Source organism: Crocuta crocuta, unplaced genomic scaffold (assembly GCF_008692635.1).
Source record: "Crocuta crocuta isolate KB4526 unplaced genomic scaffold, BGI_CrCroc_1.0 scaffold216, whole genome shotgun sequence".
In the NCBI taxonomy this organism is placed as follows: domain Eukaryota; kingdom Metazoa; phylum Chordata; class Mammalia; order Carnivora; family Hyaenidae; genus Crocuta; species Crocuta crocuta.
The window spans coordinates 6,626,724-6,636,133 of record NW_027531504.1 but is presented as its reverse complement, the minus strand read 5'-3'; the positions used below and the strand labels follow the sequence as shown (position 1 = coordinate 6,636,133).

The window sequence follows — 9,410 nt, the reverse complement described above, 5'->3', positions numbered from 1 at the left end:
AGCACACATACTGTTGGAAGATTTGGGCACTTCAGATCCTTTTTGGAAAGAGAGACAGATACGGGTAGTGACATGAAAACCAAAGTCCTGTTCACAATTCTGTCTCTGGCATCTGGTGGACCTCTCCAAATAATCCCAAGCCCTCGGCACCCTGGCTGGGGCACCTGGTATAAGCAGTGGCTGATGGAAAGCCTCCTAGTGGCAGGAGGAGGGAAATCTAGAATCACTAGATCCACCCAGCAGATCTAGGGAAAGGCTGCCCATGGGATGCAGCTGGTAAGAGCAACATGACGAAGATGCTTGATTTATTCACAACTATTTAGACCGAACGACCTCCTGAACATTGTATATATGTGCCTGCAGCATCCTAAATAAGAGTGTGCCCAGGCAGAGTCAAGCTGAGTGCCCAGCAAAGAGCAGGTGAGCTATAAACCCTTCCCCTCTCCGCACCCCCTCCGTCTCTTCTAGGACTCTATCCGGCTGTATGCGGTCCCATGAAGCTTTATTTACGTATCAATCCTGCTAGTGACAGCGGGCTCTTTTTCTCCAGCTCTTCTACTGCCTCACTGATCTGAACTGCACGGCCACGCTGGTTTTCTGTGGACCTGGGAACAATGGCGACTGTGAATCATTTCATTCACATCATTGAGTGTTTCTGGAAGTATGTTTTGTCTTTTATAAATAGTCATCACCTTCGAGGCAGCGTAATGGTACAGTTGGCTTGTTCATGTGCTCGGCACACATTCTGTTGGGACATCCAGGTACTTTGAATACATTTGGAAAAAAGCAAGACAGAAATTAATAAAATCAAAGTGAAGAAGGAGATTTTTTTTTCCTTTAGAAATCTCATTTTTTTCACCCAGTATCCTTAAGTATAGTGCTTTTTACCAAACACTGTCTTGAGTATTTTAAATATTATAGCATAAAATAAAACCAAAAACTAATTATGTATTGGCTTCTCATTGGTTAAGAGAACACTAGATTCTTTTTCACACTGGGAATAAAAATCCTCACTCAATAATTTACAATGAGCTGAAACTTTTATATAAGAAAGTCAGGATTATTTAGGAGAAGGAGAGTATGAGTGGTGATGGGAACATGTTTTAGGTTCTACAAATAGTAGTACTTTATGAGACAAATATAGTTCATAACACTCAAAATTTGGCATGGAGAATATTATTTTGGTTTCGATTTTAAAATATTTTTATTTGCATCTACATTTTAAAGGCATTTAAGTGTAAGCATGTTATTCTAGAAACACAAACGCACACATATTTTTATGTACACTAGACTATAAATCCATTCTGAAATATGCTTTTTCAAAAACTTAATAATGCAAGTCTTTATATTATAATAGCTACATCTGCAATGTTACAGTTGTTAACTCTAGGGGCACCCAGCTGGCTTAGTTGGCAGAGCACGTGAACTCTTGACCTCAGGGTCATGAGTTCAAGCCCCACGTTGGGCATGGAGCCTACTTAAAGGAAAAATTAACTCTATGGTTAGATATTAGGTCCAGTATTTCACTACTTGAAACAATGCTTAGACAATCATAATGTACATAATGTACATGCCTGTCCCAGTATTTCCCTAGAACAATCTTTTTTTTTTTTAATGTTTATTCATTTTTTGAGAAAGAGAAAGAGAGACAGAGTGCAAGCAGGGGGAGGGGCAGAGAGAGAGGGAGACACAGAATCTGAAGCAGGCTCCAGGCTCGGAGCTGTCAGCACAGAGCCCGACACGGGGCTTGAACCCACGTACCGTGAGATCATGACCTGAGCTGAAGTCAGATGCTTAACCAACTGAGCCACCCAGGTGCCCCAGAACAGTCTATGTTAGAAGTGGAGTTATTAGAACAAAGAATTTTTTACTTCCCTTCCCTTCACTTTATTTTTTAAAGCAGACTTTATGCCCAGCTCAGAGCCCAAAGCAGAGCTCAATGCAGGGCTTGAACTCATGACCCTGAGCTCAAGACCTGAGCTATGATCAAGAAGAGTTGGATGCTTAACGAACTAAGCTACCCAGGTACCCCAGAATATACATATTTTAAAGCTTAGAATGTAGACTCCAAACTTTCCTCCCGAAAGATCTTTTCAACTTACACTCCCACCAGAATGCTCTTCTCCACACCCCTGCCAGCAAAGGATCCTTCATTTCTTTACTATCTTTACCATCTCATCGGCATACATTTTAAATTGCATATCTCTGACTGTGAGGTTTATTTTCCTCACACATTTGCTGCCATCTGAATTTCTTCTGCAGGGAACTGCCTATTCGTGGCCCAGACCGATACCGGGTCTTGGCTGAAGCTTCACCACCCACACTGTGAAGGCACAACAGACGTCTCCGGCCTCCAAAAGCCTGTGCGCACTTCTGAAATAGCTCCGGCCGTAAAATATAAATAGGGCGAGGCAGGAGAAGGAATGATTCAAACAAAGCTTTTAACTTCTTGTCTGACGTAAACAAAACACGCTCTCCAGTGCGGGTCAATACAATGAGTACTTCTTGCTAAAGAAAAAGGGCTGGCTCCAGCTGCTAAGTCACTTACATAATGTTCCACTTGGCAACACGACTTTGATTCCTTTTGCAAGTAAAGGCGGCTTATGGCTAGCCGAGCTCCAAGCAATACATGAATGACAATAGGCTAAATACAGTCACACAGATACACATCTATATTATATTATAATATATATTATGTAATGTATTATTTTCACACAGATATATACTTGTATTATATTATAATATATATTATAATGTATTATATTCACAGACATGTATTTATATTATGTATATAGACACATACATATATACATATATATGAGCTCATGTACATATGAAGAGTCCATTCTTTTTTTATTTTTTAATGTTTTATTTATTTTTGAGACAGAGAAAGAGCATGAGTGGGGAAGGAGCAGAGAGAGAGAGAGAGAGGGAGACACAGAATCCTCAACAGGCTCCAGGCTCTCAGCTTTCAGCACAGAGCTCCACAGGAGGCTTGAATCCATGAACCGTAAGTTCATGACCTGAGGCAAAGTTGGACATCCAGCAGACTGAACCACCCAGGCACCCCTTGAGGAGTCCAGTTTTTTACACAAAGTCCAATCACTATTTTATTATTTAATCCAGTTAATTTTTTTCTTTCTTAAATGTCAAATACTGCTAGGCTGAAGATCCTTTTTTTTCTTTTAAGTTTATTTATTTTGAGAGAGAGAAAGAGAAAGCGAGCAAGCATGCAAGCAGGAGAGAGGAAAAGAGAGAGGGAGAGAGAGAATCCCAAGCAGACTCCACACTGTCAGCTCAGAGCCTGACTCTGGGCTCGAACTCACAAATCGTGAGATCATGACCTGAGCTGAAACCAAAGGCTGAAGTCTCCTTTTAAACAAAACATCTGAAATCCAAAATCTCATTCCAAATATTTTATCACTTTAAGTGTTAAACAGTATCTCATATTCAAGGATGTGTCCCTGGTATTCCAAGTTCATTATTTCCTATTCCAAGCCAAATTTGCCTCCTATATTCACTATTTCTGTTCAATGGCATGGCTATCTTCCCTGGTACTAAGTATTAACATACTTTTTATTTCTTTATTTTTCCTTCTCCCTTGCCCTCCACGCCTAATCAACTGCCAAACTGGAGATTTCTCTCTCTCTCTCCATACACACACACACACACACACACACACACACACACACACACAGAGTATATATTTATACTCCCATACATATACACACACATATATATATCAGCTTTTAATTTTAAAAGTCTTATATTTACAGCAAAATTGCAAAGCTAGTCCAGAGTTGCTGTAACCTGCCAACCATAGACACCCCCCCAACCTCCAATGTTGACATCTTACATTACCACAGTACATTTGTCACAACTAAGGAGCCAACACTGATTCAGTCCTCTTACTGAAACTCCACATACTGTTCAGACGCCACTAGTTTTTCCCTAATTCTGTCCCAGGATCCCAACTCCAGGATATATTACGTGTAGTCATCATGTCTCTTTAGTCTCCTCTGGTCTGTGACAGTTTCTCACGTTTTCTGCATACGTGCGTGTGTGTGTCTGTGTGTTGCCCATACTTCCTTGTTTTTGATGACCTATACAATTTCGAGGAATGTGTGTCGGGTATTTTGGAGAATGTCCCTCAATCTGGGTTTGTCTGATGTTTTTATCATGAGGTAGTGGCGTTTTTGGAGGACAACCACAGAAGTGAAGTCCCACTGTCATCCCACATCAGGGGTACATGCCACCACCGTGACTTGTGATTCGTATTAGCCCTGATCACCTCGCTGGGGTAGTGTTCGCCAGGTTTCTCCCTTCTCAAGTTTCTCCCCACCTCCCCCCCACCCCAACCCTGCTTTCCATACTCATTTTGCAGAGGAGGAAATGAAGGTCAGAAGTTAAATGACTATGTCACTGCTAAAAAGTAGCAAAACTAAAATTGGCACAGAAGGCTTTTTACTCCTGATTCTGCATTTCTTCCTCAATACCAGGGCTTGGCAAAGTGCCATGGTCTGTGGGCCAAATCTAACCTACCGCCTGTTTTTATACACCTGTTTTTATAAGGCCTTGCGCTAAGCATGGTTTTTATATTTTCAAATGGTTAAAAAAATCAAAAAAGTAATATTTTATGACATGTTAAAACTTATGTGAAATTCAAATATCAAACAAAGTTTACTGGGTGTGATGATGCTCCTTGTTCAAGTAATGCCTATAGCCTCTTTTACAATACATTGGCCAAGTTCAGTAGTGGTGACAGACTGTATAGCCTAGAAAGCTTAAAAGATTTACAGTCTGGTCCTTTACCAAAAACGATGGCCAACCCTGTACAATACATCGTGCTAACTACCAAGCAGCCTCCATTTTTGTTACAGGATGGAGCAAAGAAGACCTTCATCCCTGAGAAGATCTGTTAATTGCACAATTCACAAAGTATACAACACAAGGCCCTCTAAAATGTCTCTTTCGGGGCCCGGGTTCGAGGTTTGCTGTGCTTTTCCTCTTAGTGATAAACTCACATACATGGGATGGAGGGCTGGGGGATGGGAGACAGGCAGAGCTGCAGACCTAGGGACAGAGAATAGAGAGAGACAGAGAAACATATGCTACTCTGTACATCAGAATTGGTCAGTGGAGGAAAGATTCCCTCAATTAGCAGAAGAGACATTAAATTTCTGCAAAAAGCCAAAAAACTATACCCTGAGAGACCAAGTGACAGAACAGTGGTCTTTAAATCTTTTTTTTTTAGTTTATTTATTTTGAGAAATAGAGAGAGAGTGAAAGAGAGAGAGAGAGAGTGAGCTGAGGAGGAGCAGAGAGAGGAGAGACAGAGAATCCCAAGCTGGCTCCATACTGTCAGTGTGGATGCGGGGCTTGTACCCATGAACCATAGGATCATGAACTGAGCTGAGATCAAGAGTCAGACCCTTAACTGACTGAGCCACAGAGTAGCTCCCAGGGGCCCCATGGTTAATCCAAGTGGCAAATCTGTAGAACCGAGAGAGAGACTGAACATCCCATTTCTTGGGCATTTTAAGTTAATTCCATTTTAGGGGATGGATTATATTAATCTCAAAAAGCGAAGATAGACATCACATTATTTATAGAGGATCAGTATTTATAAAGAAGATGAGACCTTCTAATAATTAAGTCTCAAAGTTGCTTTCCAAGCTTATGGATGGGACTGGCTTTACTTCACAGTTTAGCAGTGATAAAGGACAAGATGAGAATTCTACAGAATTCTTTAGGCTAGCATTCTGGTAAAAGTCACATCTGCCTAATAAAAGAGAATGAGGATGCACAAAAAAGCAGAAGAAAAATCCAGCTGTTTTTTGTCATTTTCTCATAAAAACAGCTACACTCGCAATCACAGTATATTCTGTGCAACCAATTCGTTAACCCCTATCTGCATAACGACACAAGTGTTTTGAAGCAACAATTTTCCTTGCAGGAGGCATATGGCTAAAGGCAAATGCCATCACAAAGCATGGAGACGCCAAGTGGGCAGTGTCATGGGCTATCGGAGCCCCTTTCAAAAATTTCCCTTCCCCTTTCAATCTCTGAAATGAGCAGGGGCTTTCTGATAATGCCATCTAAGTTTGTATTTTAGGGACATATTGGGGATAACAAGGCATGAAATTGCTTTGCAAAAGAAATCATTTTTCTGATCCAGAAGTGGTGACAGAGGGGTAGGCAAATTGCAAAGCAATTTGTCCTTTCAATACCTGATCTGAATTAGGGAGAGCAGAGAAAATATTTAATGCTATTTGGGTTAGTCCTGGACTGAGATATTGGTTCTGAGAGATGATAAGAAAAAAATTTATTTAAGAAGAAAACCTAAGGGGCAGAGATACTGCTTTTGTTATTATTCCCAAGAACACAGTATATTGTCCTCAGAATTTGGTGGCGAGCCACCCAGCTATGATGGGATAACTGAATAATAAAGCTTAGTGTCTGCCAAAAGCAAATTGGCTCCTTAGGCAAAGCGGTAATCAGTCACTGGCTGGATGGTGAAAGCAGCTAAGACAACAGTGGTCCCCAGAGGGAAAAGCTTTTTTCTTGCCAATGTTGGTCAAAAGTGCAATTCTTTAGAAACAATTCAGCAAAGGCTACCTCCCCCCACTCCACCAAGGCAGGCAATAGAAATGTATTTCTAAACTGAATGAGTGTTTTAATAATACTTGTATTTTCTGATAAATGTGATCATAAAGGTGACTCCTCTTTGCCTTATGAAATGGAGACAAATCGGAACTGATTGCTGGGGGGATTATGCTGGTTTCACATCCTTCTGTATGTGCTATGAAATCTCAAGCAGGAACTTGGAGAGGGCACTAATCTGCATGGATCACTGCTCGTGGATCGTCCCCCCGATTCTCACTGTGGCCTTCAGAGCAGCTGCAGCACCTGAAATGTGGAATCTCAGCCTCCCCCCTTGGATCTAATGAATTAGAACCCACTTTAATACAAGATCCCCAGGTGGTTTGTATCCCACTCACATCCCTGCTTTTTCAATCTGAGAAGCACTCATCTACCCTTCAGATGGTTGGTGGCGGTTTTGATCTGAAAAAAAGAACTGCTTTGGCCATTGGCAGGATGGGTGCCTGCGTGGCAATAAATGGATGCCAGCCCTGAAAATTCCCAGAGCAGACAAAACCTGTTCAGTCATTCAGACAAAGCTTAATTTAACTTATTTTCTGCAAGGCTAACTTGACGTGAGACATGGCTTGCTTATATTTCTGGAAACCATAAGCAGGATTTAAACAATTTCCCAAGGTTGATAGGAGGTAGCCCTATCAATTCCCTAACGTTTAAGAAAATTCTAATATTATAATCACTCACTGTAAAGAATGGTCATTGCTCTCACTACACACGCTGCTTTATAACAATATCCCCCTGAGCCTCATTCCATGTTTTGGTTTGAGTGCTCCCAGTTGGCCAACTGTCTTTTTGGTGTGTGCACAATAAACTTTTCCCAATGACTACTTCAGTGATTTATTGGTTTTACTTCTGTTACTTCTGAACTTTTGACAGTAGCATGTTCACCTCTGGAGGACTGAGAGCTGAGGAGGAAAATCAATCAAGGTACTATTACCAGAAGAACAGGGGATGGATGATGAGCAAGCAAATCAAAAGATATTCCCAGAAGTGATCGGTTGTTAGGGATGAGCACCTGACCCAAGCCAGGTCAATGGGGCTCATTTGTGGGATTTTTGCAGTCTACAGCGAGCGGGAAGATCTTGGTTCTGAGGTTATAAAGTTGATGAAACAAAGGCAGAGCTCCAGGGGTTAGCCCTTGGAGAAGACCTGCCTGAGAATAAAGCAAACTCCAAGCAAACTGTGCTAAGAAATGGAGAGAGACCAACTCCTCATGACTTTGGCTGTGTGCCTGCACTTGGGTCACTGATTCCAGGGGTTTGGTGGGCGGGAGGGGGGGTGAGGAACCATCACAATGTGAATATGCCACCTGGAGTTGTGCAACAGCATGGCGCCTCCTCCTGGGCGCAGCTATGCCTGGTCCAAACTTGACTCTGGACTTTCATTTTATGTATCAAGAAACTACTCCATTTCTTAAAATTTATTTTTAAAAAAATTTGTAATGTTTATTTATTTTTGAGAATGAGAGAAAGACCGAACGCAAACAGGGGAAAGCAGAGAGAGATAGAGACACAGAATCCAAAGCAGCCTCCAGACTCTGAGCTGTCCGCACAGATCCCAACATGGAGCCTAAACCCATGAACCATGAGATCATGACTTGAGCCAAAGTTGGACACCCAACCGAGCCACCAAGGCGCCCCAAATTCCTCCATTTCTAAAAAGAAACTTTTGTCTTAAGATACTCTGAGGTAGATTTTTTGGGACTTGTAACTATCTTCAGGGGTGACTTCTCAAAATACTTGTGTTCACATCCAGCCCCAAACCTCCTCCCCTACAATAGGCAGGCTCTGACATGGCCTTGGTGGGGATGGGGACAGGGAAAGGCCATCAGGGGCATGCGCTCTGGGAAGGTATACATGAGTAAATCCGTATAGGAAGGCAATTAGACAATTTTTATTAATACAAAAAGGATATACCATTGGGCCTAGTAATTCCACTTCTGCCAATGGACTCAATAGATAAAACAGCACATGTACCCAAAGATACATGTTCACGGATATTTGGTTAAGTATTGTTGGAATGGCAAAAGATTATATAGCCAAAGTGTCCAACAACAAAAGACTAAGTAAATAATGATCCATCTAAATAATAGAATAAACACTCTGTAGCTATTAAGAAAGAATATGGCGGGGGCACCTGGGTGGCTCGGTCGGTTAAGCATCCGGCTTCCCCTCAGGTCAAAATCTCACAGTTAGTGAGCTCAAGCCCCACGTCGTGCTCTGTGCTGACAGCTCAGAGCCTGGAGCCTGCTTCGGATTCTGAGTCTCCCTCTCTCTCCACCCCTCCCCCACTTACACTCTGTCTCTTTCTCTCAAAAATAAACTAACATTTAAGAAAAAAAAGAACACGGCATCTCTACATGTGTTATCCTGGAATAACTCCCAAGGTCAATGAAAAAAAGTAATGAATGGAACAATATGTATAGTATGCTACCATTTGTGTAAGAAAGAAGATAATTAAATGTATGCATATGTAGATATATGTATGTATATACAATGCATAAGCATTTATATACTAATAGAATATCTTTATTTTTTAAGTAAACTCTACTCCCATAATGTGAGGCTCGAACTCATGACCCCAAGATCAAGAGTCACACGCTCTACTGACTGAGCCATTCAGTTGCTTCCATAGGAAAAAATATAGGAATAGACAGAAATAATAGTGGTTGTTTCTGGAGAGGGGGCAGGGTTGAGAAACAGAGCTACTTTATAGCCTTTAAATTATGTAACTACTATATGCATGCATTA

At 41.4% G+C, this 9,410-nt stretch overlaps 1 long non-coding RNA gene across 2 annotated transcripts in view; it reads right to left on the bottom strand.

Annotated features, from left to right (window-relative positions):
* Positions 1–485: 485 nt before the first annotated feature.
* Positions 486–9,410, bottom strand: part of LOC144238440 (uncharacterized) — a 45,799-nt gene continuing 36,874 nt past the window's right edge. For both annotated transcript variants that reach the window (XR_013337116.1, XR_013337117.1), the window contains exon 2: positions 486–764. This is a non-coding gene — a long non-coding RNA (uncharacterized LOC144238440). The remainder of the gene's footprint in view (positions 765–9,410) is intronic.